Below are 16,936 nucleotides of genomic sequence, written 5' to 3'. Positions count from 1 at the left end.
AAAAAATAATTAGAGCATTCTTCTTCCTGGCCAATGATACAAAGTTTCAGACGATAGTTCGAGTGGAAATAACTTAAAAACGCAAAAGAAAAACAAGCTGTACGGATTTCTGCTATTCTTATGGGAGTCAGTGATGTGTGAGAACTACCACATAAATTTATTCTCTCGGGAAACACAAAGAGCGACTGGCTTCTTGGTGCGCCCATTCACGACACAAGGAATATATCCTGAACATTTCGTGATTGTATCTTCAGCAGTATGTGCTGGATGTTGATGAGTGAGATGAATAAGTCGGCGAGGACACGTTGCTTTATATAACAGATTTCAGGTAAATTTTAGCATTAATCGATTTCTTTCATATGCTTAGCCAAGAAAATAAATATCGCCCTAAAAAAAACAGTATTAAAATTCTAATTTTCAAATACAGCTTTCAGAGAATATACCTCGAAAAGCCTATATTTTATCGCCATAATCGACGATATGTTGACATTTCCATGGAAATGACACACACGCCAAATCTCTAACAAAACTCCCTAATTAAGTATCTCTCCTATAACATCTCAATATATTAAGACAACTAATATAAAGAGGCTTTTAAATATCTTGCTACACGCTCACAGTCGAAATTGAACCTTAAATTTTCCTTTCATCGCATCGCAAGTAATGCGACGGCTACCAGGAAACCATCGAACATCTCAAAAACGGGTATATCTCAACTTATAGCGAGGACGCAAGCGAAGATGGCTGCCACTCACGCACCAAAGCGTACGTGACTGTTCGTTCCAACACATTGCGATCCGTTATGAATACTAATGTCGGGCGGCAGCTGAAATTTTTGAGTTCGTTGACGAGGAAACCCATTCATATTCCCGAAGTCTTCTCATTAAGACATATCTCATCGACAACTCGTCTTGAAATGCTGAATATTCCTTTTGCCAGAAGTGTTTTTAGATCCAAAACCATGCGTCACTATAAAATTATATAAGCAGAGGATTCCGCTGCGTATAAGAGAAGGATTTTATCTCACGCAGTCAAACTATTCAAGGGGCTCATTTCTACGAACGTATTAATGGATACTGATTCAGAGTGACTTATAAAAAAGCAATAAAATTCCACAAGACATCTGTGACTATATTTAACATCAATCTCTTTATAGCTATTCCTCCCGGGGAGCCACTGACGCTGCTCTCGTGAAAGAAGTGACTTGAGAAAGAAGTTGCCATGATATCAATCCTCAGACAACATTAATTTTTCTCAAGAATCGTATTTTACTTTTGTTAAAATAAAAAAAATACTTGTTGATTTACGTAAGAATACATAGTTACATGAACGCTTTCTATATTGCCAAGAAAATAATGATATAAAAAATTGTATTTACGGCAAAACTTCAATAATACGTCACGTTCACTTGCACTAGTTACGCTTTGATTCAACCCAAAGGTTGGTTATGATAGAAATTGGTAGAGATCACACTATACTAAGCAAAAGGTTTGAAAATGTAAATCAATGATGCCACCTCCCACTTAGTCCACAATACATATTATACAACAAATGAAGATAGGAATAAAAAATATCTTAAATTAATAAATTGAGATTTTCTCCACTTTTAAATTAAAATTCCACCCAGCTATAATTGATTTCGTCAATTTTCCCTAGCAGGTCTATCGTATAGCCTTCAATTTTAAATATTTTCATACATCTTTTTTTTTAATTCACTCTATTCCAACATCAATAATTTTTAAACAATTTCATCCTAATTTTTAACAAATTTCATCCAAAGTTGGGAGGAATATGCTATGTGTCGCCAGGTCGTACGTATATTTGATTGCAGTTATAAATCAAGTCAAAACGATCATTGTCTTCAATCGAGTGAATTTTCCCAGGTTATTCAACATAAATTGTTCATAAGGGATCAAATGGTCCATGTGGTTGAAACCTGTCATGTAGATAATGAAGAACTTCAGATTAAAGCGCAATGGAATAGCAAGAATCAACAGCAGATTGTACACATGAGAATCACGCATTGTTTTTCTAAAGTGAATGACAGTGCATTTGCATTATAGTAGTTGTCACACGAGCGGTATTACTGTTGGGACTATTTCTCATTGTAAAATTAAGATAACGCATAAACTTTACATGACTTTTTTTAAACTAGGGTTCTTTTCCACGATGCAGCCTGAGTTTGAACAAACATTCAAGAACACGAGGTAAAATTATGTATCTATTTGCTGTTCGTAATATACGAATTCATTCATCTACTAAAACACCTTTTCTCAATCACAATTTCGTAAAGGTTAATTTCCCAGAATATCAAAGCAATTTTTTCCTTAGATTTTCACGTATAGCGTACTCTTCAGTTTCATTTTTATTCACTAAAATTTCAGAAATAACTTTCTAACAATTTTTATTAATGTAAACAAGGAATGAAATTTTTTTCCTATTTAAAATACTCTATAAATAAACTTTGGGTTCATCCTATAATTCTATTCAGGGGCTTATCCAGGATTTCTCTTTCTGGGAGGGGCACAAGCAAGGCTGTATCCAGAGTTTTGTTCTGGGGGGGGCAAAGATACCTCGTAATACAAAACAAACGCAATAATAATGGGACCGCATTAAAAGTCTTGTATATTTTTCAAAGGTCTGGTGGGGGCACGTGCCTCCGTTCCCCTCCCTCCCCCCCCCCCCCTAGCTCCGCCTATGATTCTATTGATATTCACCACCGGCATAGCCTAAGCGAATAGAGGTGTAATCTACAGTGGATTTTTGTTGATTTCCTTATAACTTTGGATCACTGTAGTCATTCGGTTCGCCGAGTTTACTTTGTTTATCGAGATCATTATGATTCGCAGTATTCATTTGGTCCCCATGGTTTATTTAGTAAATTTTGAACGAAATGAAGGAATGAATTATTCGCGTGAATAACATAATTCGAATAAACAAAAAATAATCAAATAGCACACCTCTCCTTCTTCCTATGGACTCATTACCCTTCCGAGGAATGTTACATAGTTACAAGCATGCATGTTTTAACCGGTTGTAGCTAGGCGAGTTACTATGTGTTCAGTTAATAAAATATTTGTTCTGTTGTTGACTTATTATACTCGTTTTACAGGGAGTATCTCATTTTTCCATTTCGACTGCGAAAGAAAAATCTCACCGGGAAAGGATACGAACTTTTCGTTTACCATTACATAACGCATGAAAAAAAACTCGTAGGGCGTCCATGAGTTTCGCAAGAGTTTATGTTCATTACTACAAACACTTACTGCGATATAAACAGCAACAGTTACTATTTTAAGGATTGGAGAGTCGGAGTGTATCCGTTTAGGTAGGTCATATAAGCGGAACTGGAGAGGAAACGCAAACACGAGCTATTCAACCTCTAGTTTTACTTCGGCCAGCATTAACGGGGACAGGACTCCCTCCGACAAAAAGACGAAAAGTCATGAAACTGCACAAAAACAATAATTCCGCTATCCTCGCGTCCTCTCGTCTAAGTTTCCGAATTACATAACTTTTAATCCATGGAAAATTTTCATGAGCCCCTACTTGGAACAAAATAGCACACATACTTGAGAAATGTTGGGGTCCAAGATTTCCGTTTAGATTTATCTGATTCCAAGCATGACCGGAATTCCATCTGTGAAATGTTATGATTGATGAATTGGAGAGGAAACGCTTTGCGAAGACAAAATACTTTGCGAAGTTAAGCTCGACACTCCGCCCTAATTAAAAAAAGATATGATAATCGGGATAAGGAAACTTTGCTTGGAAAGAATCAGTTGTAAATCACTGCAGTTGTGTTCGCAAAAAGTTATGTGAAAGTTGAAAAGTTGGTATTTCGAAGGAATGGCAATCTTACATAAATCAAGTGATGCATTTTTGACGAAATTAAAACCCATCTAGGTATATTCTTTTAAAAATCAATTTGAGTTATTCGGGGTTACATAACTCGATTATTTTCATTTAAACTTTTTTGGCAGATTCATACTCCCTTTCATTCAACAATCATTTCACTTCCATTCATATTGGAATCCAAGAAAATTATAAAGGAAGAAAAAAAATTGTGGTAGGTACCCACTTCTTGGCATTCAAGGTGACAAGCAAGATTTTTGATAATATATTTTTAATAAATTACTTTTAACAAATATTTAAGGCAAAGCCAATACTCACGAGAAAAAAAAACTGCTCACGAAAGAAGGTTTCACAAATTTACAAAGTCATGGTGCCAGAACGCCGTTCCGGAACTGGTTAACAAAAGAAATAGTCACATAATACTTTTATCAATTTTTCTGCCTCAACATTTCTAATACATACATTCGTAACCAAAACAAAAAATGTAATAAATTGTAAATAATAGCTTGTAATAAATAAAACACACAGAGTAATATTTCACTTCTGAAAAAAGTTACGTAAAGTGCGTTCCGGCACTGCTAATTTTGCCAGGACGTCACTGCTACAAATGTGCCTCTCTCGAGAGCAACTCAAGTAATTGTTATCTACATGTGGCAAGTAATTAAAGATCATTGAAAAATAATATAAACTGAGAAAAGGTCCCATGTAAAGAGGAATAGAGAGTCTCTCAAAACAGGCAGCTCATGCAGTGTGTCATTAAATAAATGCTTTGACATTTCAATTTCAGAATCCAATTAATTAAGATAACTACATTTTTTAATATTAAAATAAATTTCATAAAAAACATCGTTACTCTCGCAAAAATTATTCAATAAATTTTATGTAAACAAATTTGTTGTTATAATTTTCTATCATTTTACTTCCTTTAAATTATCGCAGTGCCACCATCGGATTTTGAAGGCCATTTCTTAAACGAATATCAATTATTAACTTCAAATTATGAATATAAATCGAGATTCAGTTCCAATCATAATATAGATGTTAGAAAATTGCTTTGTCATCTTTTTCCGAGTTACCCTGAACATTTCAGCTTAAAGGCTAACAGGAATGTGGGTTGAAAATGAGATGCAATATTTGACCGGGACAAGGCGACAAACAACAAAGTGAGTTCATCAAAACGTAGTAAAATAACAATGAAATACCCAGGAAATACTTCATAGAGTATGAGTGTTAGAAATTAGTTCACCTCCTCAAGTTGACATTATATACTGGGGCTGATCCAGGATTCTTTTCTGGAGGAGGCACCAGGGTCTTGCAGGTCTTTTCCTGCTTGAGCTTTAAAAAAATACAACAATTACTATAGAAAATATTCTCTTAATTCTAATATGAAAGAAATTAATAATTAAACGATTGAGGCTCCGTAATTAAAAAAATAAAACGAGCGTAATGATAAATGTGTTAAAAATTTTGTCTATTTTTGAAGCGTCTGGGGGGAGGGGGTCACGTGCCCTTCCCCCAGCCCTTATAAATTTATTCATATGAAGTCTTTATGCTACGTAATACTCCTTGACTTACCACAAGCTCATCCCTCCTTTAATTACCTAACACGTTCGTTGCCCATAGCAAACATAGATTAATTCTTCGGCGGTGACGGAAGAGTTCAAATCGTGAAGAAGTACGAATTAAATTTAGTAGGAAGACGGAATGGAATCATTTGGGACAGCTTTCCTTTCCATTAGTTTGAAACGTCCTACTTTCGGTCAAAATTTTCATCACATTATCACGGTACAGACCTCACCGGCATCCCGCAACCCTACCCTGTTGATAAAATAACTCCTTCCACTCATATACCATAACACAGGGAAAGCGCTATAGAGACGTGACGGAGAGTTGTCCACTGAGGCTTCCGTTTATCGAACGGATTTTCGAGAGGATTGGAAAGAAATCCTTATGAGGACGCAAAATAATAATAAAAAATTAATAAATGTCGTATACGTCCGCATCATTTCCAAAAGGCCTCTTCAAGCAACTCAAACAATTTTTTTTCTTTCGCTCGTTCAGAAGGAAGAGATTTGATTACATTTCCAAGAACAATGAACCCATTGAAATGGTGAAATCCCAACTTCAGAGACGGTGTGCGGCATCTTCGCGAAGCAGACGTTCCGATGCGTCCGATCCAAAGGAAATTAACACGACGATGCATCCAGTGTGGTGAAGTAGGTAGTATTTATTCCACTTCACGGAATGGCGGGATAAAAACTACACTTTGAAGTAATCTCATTCGTTACACTCATTGATGTAATAAAAGTGCCATAAGTATGTCACAATACAGTACAATACAACAAATAAGGATTTGCCTAATTAATTCATTATTTATTTAGTTACTATTTATTCCGCTTCTCGGAATGGCGGGATAAAAACTACAGTTAGAAAAAAAGTAATCAAATACATATCAATCTCATGGATACCATTAAAGTGACATCAGTATATCAAAATACAGTACAATACAGCAAATTAGGAAACTGCTCACTAATCAATTACACAGGCCAACAAAATTTTTGGCTGAAAACTTTTTCATTTTAATAGCTGATCTTTATAGATTTTTATGTGCCGAATCCAAACCTGGCCTCAGTTTTTTTTGCATTACCCAAAGTTTCCAAGCAATATGTATTTTAATATTTAGTCTAATACTCCTATACGGTATATAGGGAAATCAATGAAACACTGTGTTACATCATAAAATTGTTTGTATTTACTGTTCACTACATCGTGATAAAATTTTTTGTATTTACTACAGCGTGATAATACAGGGTTCACTTATCAACTGGAATTGGTCTACATTTTCTTTCCCTTTTTTCCTTGAAGCTTCTTGTGTAGCTTTTTCTGCGATGAATCGCTTGCTGAACTTCTCGGTGAAGTACCAATAGTAATCCCCCATTATCTTCGTTCATCAGACCTACTTTGCAATTTTATTATAACCATAAAAAAGCTGTTAAATTCTAAAAATATTGCTTTATTTCATAAATTTAACTGTAACATGTGAATCATCATAGTTGACCATCATAGTTGGATTCAGCAACTTAAAAAACACAAGAATAAGGTATTTTCAGTAAAAAAGTTTTTCCATTGTTGGCCTGAGTTATTCATTACCTACTTCATAATCTTTTGATGCTCTTTTCCCTTCAAACCATTTCATTTTTTAATCGACTGAGTGCGATTAGGGAAATACTGAGTACCAGTAGGAAAATGCTTTGGGGGGGATGGAGGGGTATGGGAAGAGACCCTACCCCCACCTCCTCCCTTGGCAACGAGAAAATTTTTGAAATTTGACATAACTGGAAATACATTTTACACCATTTTGGCACTTAAAATTTGGGTACCACTCGTAATTCTGCGGGAAATCTTCATAGCAGGAAAAACATTAGAATAATATATAATTTTCTGGGGCTTGGAGGGGATCAATCCCCTCATCCCCCTCATATCCCAGCAGTGGCGGGATAAAAACTACACTTTGAAGTAATCTCATTCGTTACACTCATTGATATAATTAAAGTGCCATAAGTATATCACAATACAGTATAACATCCCCGCCACTGCTGAGTGCATTACATCTAAAATACCTAAACGATTATTTTGTCTGAGAAAAAAACATGCCCTCCTCTTAAATTAATTTATTTTAATAAATTCACGGGTTAAAAACCAAATTAAGAAGAAAAAAAAACAAATTTACACTGTAGAATTCACAAATATTTTAAAATGCAAGTACGTTGAAAATATACTTGTCCCTCAAGTAATCGCGTGAGATAAGCTTACGTAACTACTCGCGTTGGGTCATACTGGCCAAGAATTTAAACGTTTACTAAGTAATAATGGTCACATGATTGGAAATAAATCTGCGTTTCAGTAGTAATAAGCAGAAACTATTTAAAGTACTTCATGACGTTTTTCCATAAGATTAGTGGTCTGATCATAGTTTTAGAGACAATTTGCAAGAAGTGTCTCCTAACTAAGGGGCGGATTCAGCATCAAAATACAGGGGAGGGGTCCGGGAAGCATGGAATACCCCCTAGGAGAGAGAATTTAGCAATGGAGAAGAAATAAGTAGCCAACTTGAAGTTTAAATACTTCTAAATTATTAATTTTTCATTCAAAAATAGGATGCATGGTACAAAACTTGTAAACTAAAAAAAAATTTAATTTTTTTGATAAAATTGGGGGATGGGAAATGACCCCTGTGACCTCCCCCCCAAAATCCGCCACTGTCTACTTGGTCTCCACCTTAGACCATATAAGCTACTTAGGTTAGACCAAAGACCAAAGACTAAGGTCTTCTCAGTTGAATCAAACTCAATTAGAAAGTTGGTGCAGAAGACTATCATAAGTCATTAAACATAGGCAAAGTAACGAGGCTCCATAGAAATCTTCGCCATTATAAGTTATAACATTGTACCACAAATGCTGGCGACGACGTAAAGCGGTATTTTTCCAGACGCAAACACTCGCGTTGGGTCAAACGCTAAATTGTGATGCATCATTCATAAGACCGGACACACAAAAATGTCACGGAATGAAAGAGAAAAGTACGTCATGAGATTACATGGGACACAAATCGCTAAAAATATTTAACTGAAAGTAGGTTTTACTCATTAAAAAACCTCTCGGGTCATATAGACCCGATGCGAGAACGAAAAGAGTTGAAATACAAGTATATAATACAATATAAAATATATGAGTGGGTTTGAAGCCAAGGGGGTACAAGTGATTTCTTTTTCTAAACGGAGTTAGTTACAGAAATTAGGTATAGAAAACAAACGAGATCAATTACATATTTAGTGATGCATTTGATTTGCCACTCAATGTCAGCACAAAACAGAGACTCACTCGTATCCCTTGGCCAACAATTTTTTGTGCATTTATTCTAACAATACACTTTATCTAACTCTGTTGAGAAAAATATCACTTGTACCCCTTGGCTTCCAACCCATATAAAGTATTATATTATATATAAGAGTATATATAAATAGAGTATATATAAAGAGTAAATAATAAAAAGAGTATATATAAAGTATTATATATAAGAGTATATATAAATTACATACAAGCAATATTAAAATAATAGAAATTAATGCATGTTAAGCAATAGGAGCAGCAGCAGGAAACGTACATGACTAACAACCAGTATTAGGGAAACACAGAATAGAAGAAAGATATATACATTAAATACATAGATAAATGATACTATGGAAACCGTTATCTACCCGATAGACTTAATAATTCCATTCTTGAAGGACTGAATGGATATGAAGAAATCATTGTATTTTTCATGCACATTTGCATATCTTAGCATTCTGTTTAAGAGTAAATAGTAAAAATAAATGGTTCGTCATAATTTATACAAAAATTTTAGCAATTCCTACCAGTCCTAGAAAAAAATTGTGCATATCATGGTAGTATTCGCTGAGTTGTCAGTACCGATATCTTATCTTGTCTCCGTGGCATAAGGTCCGTAATTCCTTGTACCATTCCAGTAGTATCGATGGAGGAAATGAAAGCTGCGATCGATCGCTATGGTATGAATAAAATTACACTTGTAGCGTCAGTTTAAACAACTCCATTTTTTAACCTACATACAATGTTAACAAGGAACTGATAAGAGGTACAAGATTTATCAGAAGTCCCTTCTTGTTAAAAGGTGCCTTAGCATTCTCTCCCCTATCAACTGTGAATATTTTTCCCCTTCGATAACTGGAGGGAGTGATTATGTCCAAGGCTGGTTTCGACCCCACCAATCACTTTTTTCTTGTTCTATCTTTCAAGTTATCTTGATCTCCAAGGGAACCAAATGAGGTTTCCAATCGACTTTTTCGAAGGAGTAATCTTGGAAGATACATCATTCTGCCATCACCTCAATACTCGAGCATCTCAATTTATTAGCCTTTCACTCTGATTCTTATCGCTCTCCGCCCGCAGGGAAACTTATTTGTCATTTATGTAAGATTTTACACTTTCCCGGCGAACAACATGTAAAAACTCTCCTCCGAGAAGAGTTTTTACTTATTTGTCATTGAATTTTAAATAATAATAATAAACTTTAACTCTGCTAGATACATTCAGTACCTCTTAGATTCCCTACAATTTTATCCCGATGAACTTTAAAAGTTAATTGATATTAGTTCCATTTCTAATAAATAACTCTTTTTCCTAAAATTTCGTGTAAAAGGAGACAGAAATACATTCTATTATTTGAATTTTTTTCACGACATCGAAGAGGGCTTAGAAGAACTGTGTTTTGTCATCAACTAGGTAAATTTCCAGAAAGCATGATTTTTTCTGTTTTCATTATTTCCTTTACGACTCCGATAAAATTAGTACTTTTACATTAGTGAAGAGTTCTCGGGATCGCCACCGGGTCAGGAACTCCAAATCTGCCGACGTTTCGATGTCCGACTCGGTCATCGTCCTCAGGGCTGTGGAAGCAGGTGGCGATCCCGAGAACTCTTCATTAAGTCCATTCGCCGGGAAAGCACGAAAACTGTTACATTGTTCAATTTTTAATTTTTTCCATATTAAACTAATGACATTTCATCCTTTTTCTTAACGGTGCACATCTTATGTTTTTTTTGCATTGCATAATAATTTGGGGATATATCCTCCCCCCAAGGCCTCAAAAATAAACGAATTATTTAAACTATTGTCTAGTTTTGATATATAGTAACTGCATCTACTTAAAGTTACAATTCCAAAATGATGCAAAATGTATTTCCATGCACGTAATTTTTCAAACATTTTCCCGTAACCCTGTTGCGTCTCCTCACCCCAAGTCCCTTCCCAAAGCCTATTCCTAGTTACGCCACTGGAAACAAGTATTCTATGTTTTAAAGTTGCTCCTCTTTCATCAGTCACGTCTCGCACGTTTTCCCCCATTCACAGTGGCGCAGTCAGGAATTTTCGTTCGGGGGGGAGGAGGGGGTCCAAAACCGGGGGGGGGGGGGGGGGGGGAATATTTTTTTAACAGGGTACTAAGAAGAGGGTTTTAAACTAATTTAAACACTTTTCGTGACCGAAAAAAAACTTCATTTGTTTAGAAGTATTTAGTAAATTCATGATTTTTCAATATTTTGTTTTCTTTTATGAAGGAAAATAATTGTTTTTTTTATATTTCAGGGGGGGTCCGGACCCCCCAAACCTCTCCCCTGGCTACACCACTGCCGATTCAGAATAATAAAAATTCGCGAGAAGACTGATTTCAGTGTTTAATAAGTCATTTTTTCCCCTTCAATATTTGCTGAAATAAAGTTGAATGTCATAAAGATGAAATTCTTTGGGTCTAATGTTCGCGTCCTTTCTACTTACAGTGAGAATGTGACAATGTTTATTTGAACAGAATAGAGAATATATAACACCATCCGGTAGGTTAGGAAACGGTGCAAATCAATGCCCCTCCACCATTTTGTTAGATACCCATGTTTCGTCATTCGGCTACGTTTAATAAGCAATTCAGATGGGCATTATTAGCAGTATTATACTGCGGACTTTATTTTATAAACACGGCAAAAGCTTTGGAAAAATTATTGTCCGTCATTATATGATACAGGTGGGTATTGACTATGAATTAAATCATTTTATCATTATGAATCATTGACGTCAAAAACATCAAACCTTCCTACCAAATAAAGTAAAATATCACATTCATCAATAACATATTTTTTACTTACTTAAGTCGAGTAGACAGCTATCGCTTGCAAGGATTATCAAAGGGAAAGAACCAAACCATTCGTATTCCTATTTACAGGTATCACAAGTGTATATTTATTACTTCCATCACAAATATGTTTACTATTGAAGGCGGACAGTGAAGACGGCAATACAAAATATGAGATACAATAGTCGTCGAAAGCAAGCAGGTTGTAAATATTTACCACCTCCTTGGTCGAAAGCCAGATGGTGCAGGAACGCCGTTCCGGCACTGGTTAACAAAATATATAATATTCAAATAACATTTTATCAATTTTTTGACACAAAATTTCTAATATATGCTTTCGTATCAAAAATCAAAAAGTTGTAATAAAATGAAAATAATAACTTGCAATAAAAAACATACAGAGTAATATTTCACTTCTAAAAAAATTAAGGAATGTGCGTTCCGGTACTGCTAATTTTGCCATGACGTCACTGCCAAAAGCCATCATTTAATTCGTAGGTAAGAAGTCACTAGAGTACATTTTAGTAATCACGGTCATTTTGAAGCTTCATGAAGCTGGAACGGAAAAATTGCTTACACGAGCAACTCTATATACAATTTATGTGTTTTTTTTATGTGGAAATGAAAATATAAGTAACGATTCAGGAGATAAGGTTACAAAAACATTATGAACATAAAAATTGCACCACATTTTAAAGCTTTAAGGTCACTTTCAAAGAGTGATTCGTTAGGATGGTAATTTACAGTTTCATTCAATTACAATACGCTTGGAGTATAATTGTACCTACTACCGCCCACGGGCGCATCTAGAAATTAAGGCTGAGGGGGGGGTTTAGGTGCAACTAATACCGGGGTGTGTGGGGGTATGGGATACTCACCAGGAATAGCGGTAGGTGCGAGATTAATAAATTGTGGAATTTTAAGATAAATGGTTCAAAATGTGAGTTTCACGGCTTTCTGAGGGATATTTTATTAATTCTTAAACTATTCTCTTAGTAATATCAATCGAATTAAATAAAATGGATTAAACTTAAAAATTTCTTAGAGCTCTGGGGGGGTGGGGTTTATCCCCCCTCGCTGCGCCACTGCTACCGCCCGATTGCTTCCATTCAGTAAACCTCCCCCAGGGGAAGATATATTTGAAAATGAAGGAGACAGTCGACGAGAACGCCAGTAGCATCGCTTCCATCCGAGGTCACCGTTTGAATGCGTGACAGGGAGACAATGTGTGACGACGGCGAAGAATGCAAGTTTTTGCACACATTGTCTGCCAAGAATCATGCAAAGGGTGGCTGCCAAAGAATCGCCAAGAGTCGTGTGACTTACGACTTCGCTGGTCGGGAGGAACAGCTCACAATGTTTCCCGGCAAGATTTTTGTCTCGAAGAATTGGTATTGAATTCATCAAGGTCGAGGTCGTTGACGTTCAAACGAAGTGGCAACGTAGGCATTTCTACTTCACTGACTGTAATCTATTTTTGGATCACGTTTCGAGACATTACACTGAATAAGCGAAACCATACCTCCTAACAACCCCATAGTAAATCCAGGACCATGAATAAATCTTACAAATGCGAGGTGGCCTCCCTCCCCTGAATGCATGACTTTTATATTATCAAGTCAATTATCCTGAAGGTACGTTTACACTGAGTGACATGTTATATAAAAATGTTCAGTGGCGCCGTTTCCATGGGGCCTGAGGGGGCCCGAGCCCCCTCAAAAATTCGTTATGGGTGTGAGGAAAAAATGTGCCAGGCTTGTCGATTTTCCCCGGAGTATACAGATATCGATATTCGAGTACTAAGGGTTCTAATTTTGTTCATTTGACTTTTCTAAAATGCTTAAAAAACTTAAAACTCACTACTTAAAAAACTTTCCAAGATCCCCGATTTGGGCCCCCCCAATATTTTTTGTAAGTCGGCGTCCCTGCATGTTACACAGCGTAAACGCACCTTAAAATCGGTTTGACGCATCTCTCTATTCCTCTCTCCTATCAGCTATCCTTTTCATAATGACGTATTTCTTATCTTTAACTTCCTTTAGCCGCTTTTACCCCATGTAACAAAAAACTTATAAAAACTTTCACTTTAAATGTTATCATATAAATTTTTGCAATAGAATGCATTTTTCAAAATTAAGATGTTATATGACAATGTTAAACAACAATACAGTATAAATTTTTTAAGGACTGCTCTTTAGCAAACCAAAAACGTTATATAAATGTGTTATATAACATCAAAAATGTGTTTTATAACCTTGTTACATGTTTCCCATCCAGTTCCGGTAAAGATCAGAAGTTAAAGAATAACGTTATATAATTCCGTTGAAGTCTAGTCTGGACGTCTGAAAATGTCATACAACTTTGTTTATTAAACATTGTTTAATAAGATTATTACATGGTGTAAATGCAGCTTAAGAGTGGTTTCACGCACCTCTCCTATCGGCTCTCCTATCTCCTAGCCTTTTCATAGAGACTCTCTTTTCTACTCTCATTAGCATCCTTTACAACCTGTCCTTCAGGGGCGCATCCAGGATTATTTTCTGGGGGGGAGGGGGGCACAAGGGTCTGATAGGTCCTCTCATGTTTAAGATTAAAATCAAAATACAGCAATTACTTTAGAAAATATTCTCTTCATTTTGTTATGAAAGTTATTAATATTAAATTAAATGTTAAAGGCTCCGAAAAACACAAAGGAAAAGAATGTAATGACAATTGTATTAAAAATATTTTCTATTTCTTAAGCCTCTGGGGGGGGACGTGCCCCCGTCCCCTCCCCCCCTATATCCGCCTATGCTGTCCTTTGTAACTCATTCGGGGCCGTCCCTTGCCCTTCTTATCTTCCACTTGTAGTCACTAAAGGCCTGGTTACACGATACATTACTACGTACGGGTTAATTTCTAAATGTATGAACGCGAGAATGAACGCCAAAATGCACCGTGTAACCACCCAACTTGTGCAAATGCATGCACAGAAAATAGAACCTGTTCTAATTTGGTTCATGGATTCGTACATGTTCCGTTCCGGTCCTCCAAAATCATTCACGCAAACGTACATTAACTTGTACGCGTTAATGTACCGTGTAACCAGATTGATTGATTGTTTTCATCCGGCCATCATACCTCATAGTACTGTGGTCTGCTAAATTGTCTCGTTTTCTCCTTTTTCTTTGAATAACAGTGTGGAGAAATAATGTCATGGGTGATCTGGATATCACACGAAATGTTGGATAAATAAGGAAGTCGAGATTTTAATACTGCAGCCTCAGTGGCAATGTGAAATACACACATGCATATACTTTTGTCGCTGTACCAGCTTTACTACCAAGTTTTTAATGAAGCTTTTATGTCGAAAATAAATCGAAGAGGACAAAATTTGGGAATCAACCATTATGAATAATTTTTTTTCCTTTATTCTCGCGCAAGTTTTTGGTGTATTTTTCAGCTTATTAGTTTTTTTTCTTTCACGAAGACATTTTAATCGCTTTCATAGACTTTTATACCAATGACCGAGTGCTGATTACCAATAAGGTACCTGAGTACTTTTTTAAAGACTAAAATTATTGAAAAATCCATGAAATTTGCTCAGAGATAGACGTTTTGGATAAGTTAAACATAAATCACCAGTTAGATGATAAGTATACAAAGCAAAGGATCTCCTCTTATAATACTACGGGGTATAAGGGAACCTTATATACGTCCTTTCAAATAAAATTCCAATATTCTAGCTACTACAGAATGTCTTCCACTAAGAATTGTGTACATTATACCACATCCACAGGTGGATGTAGGGGAGGGGCATGTGCCCCCCTCCCCTGCCCCCGGACAGTTAAAAATAGACAAGATTTTTATTAAGGAGCCTCAATCATTTAATTTGGTATAATTAACTTTCACATTAAAATAAAGACAATATTTCGTACAGTAATTGTTGTATATTGTCTTTAATCTCAAACATGAGAAGATCGTTGGCCCGTCAGACCCTTCTGCCACCCCAGAAAAAAATTCTGGATCCGCCCTTCACCACATCTACTCTATCACATTGCTATGGCACCACGGAAAGAAATCACTTCCTTCTGTGAAGCCATTCAGTTCAACCAACGAGAGTTACATATCCCTCTAATTGCTTCAATTCTTTGTACACATACGAGATCTGATAATAATTTTTTACTCTTTATTTCCTTTAATATCGGAGCAGCAATGCCCCCAAAACCGATTACCTTTTTTTTCTCTTTGGTCAAGAAGGTATTCGTATACCCAGTGGCGGATCCAGGATAGGGACAAGGGTGGGCTCCGTGGGGGTCTGAAAAAACTACCATTCTATCTAGTGTAAATTAGATACCCAAGGGGGGTGCTATAGCACCTTTAGCCCCCCTCCCAAAGATCCGCCACTGCGTATATCCTATTATTCAAACGAACGGAGTTCTCGGTCACCTTGTCTATTAAGTACTGCTTGTTATAATAGTTGATGAGCGCGAGGACACGGGAGCTTATTTAATTTTTACTAAGCTAGTACAACATGAGCAATTTATTATATTTTAGAAAGGATTTTACCCTGATTGGGGCAATGCTTTACCAATGGGTGTGTGAGTGGGGTAACTCAAAGTGCAAGTACCTCCACGCGTTAAACCCTGATACCTATTCTTGCATTCTTTCGCACATCAGAGAGGCAATGGTAAAAATAAGCCAATTTCCAATCAATTAGGGAGTCTTCTTTCGGTACATTGGTTTTGACACATGGTAAGGCATTGGTTCCATAAATACGGTAAGTATTTAAAATTCATCTCAAACTAGTAATTCTTTCGTGATTTTCCCTTCACAGGCGACGCTGAAACATGAAATTTTAGTTGTAATAACGACGAAAGACAGACTCCGTGTGAATTTTGGTGCATTTGTGGCGCAAGAGGGGATAGAGGCGAGCGGGTTGGGAACGCGAGCTGCATCCATACAATATCCATTTATAATAGTCACGGCTTTATCGGACATTATCGAAAGAAAATCGCATCTCCATAAGTTCGCACACCTTTCTTACCACTTGAGCGGCCACTTCATAGACCGTAGGCTCCTTGCACACTTTCTCGGATGTAAAAATCTCGCGAACAATACAAAAAGATTTCACCACATCTCTAATATTTGGTAACATCGATTTGTTTAACGCCGACGCGCCGTCAAATTTGGCATTTTGTGCCGTAACGGAGGTAGATTCGTTAAAATGCACGAAATATTTGAACTGCCGGAAAGTAACTCGGCAAAATCTATAGGGTATGACCATAAAATATAACATTTTTCGATTTTTGACCCTCCCCCTCATTAATGGCATTTGAGCGAGGGTCAGGAGTTCACCTAGAGGACTCAAATTTTTAGGCCTTTTTTTTTAAATCAGTT

Source organism: Ischnura elegans, chromosome 8 (genome assembly GCF_921293095.1).
Source record: "Ischnura elegans chromosome 8, ioIscEleg1.1, whole genome shotgun sequence".
NCBI lineage: Eukaryota > Metazoa > Arthropoda > Insecta > Odonata > Coenagrionidae > Ischnura > Ischnura elegans.
Note: the sequence above shows the minus strand (reverse complement) of the source record.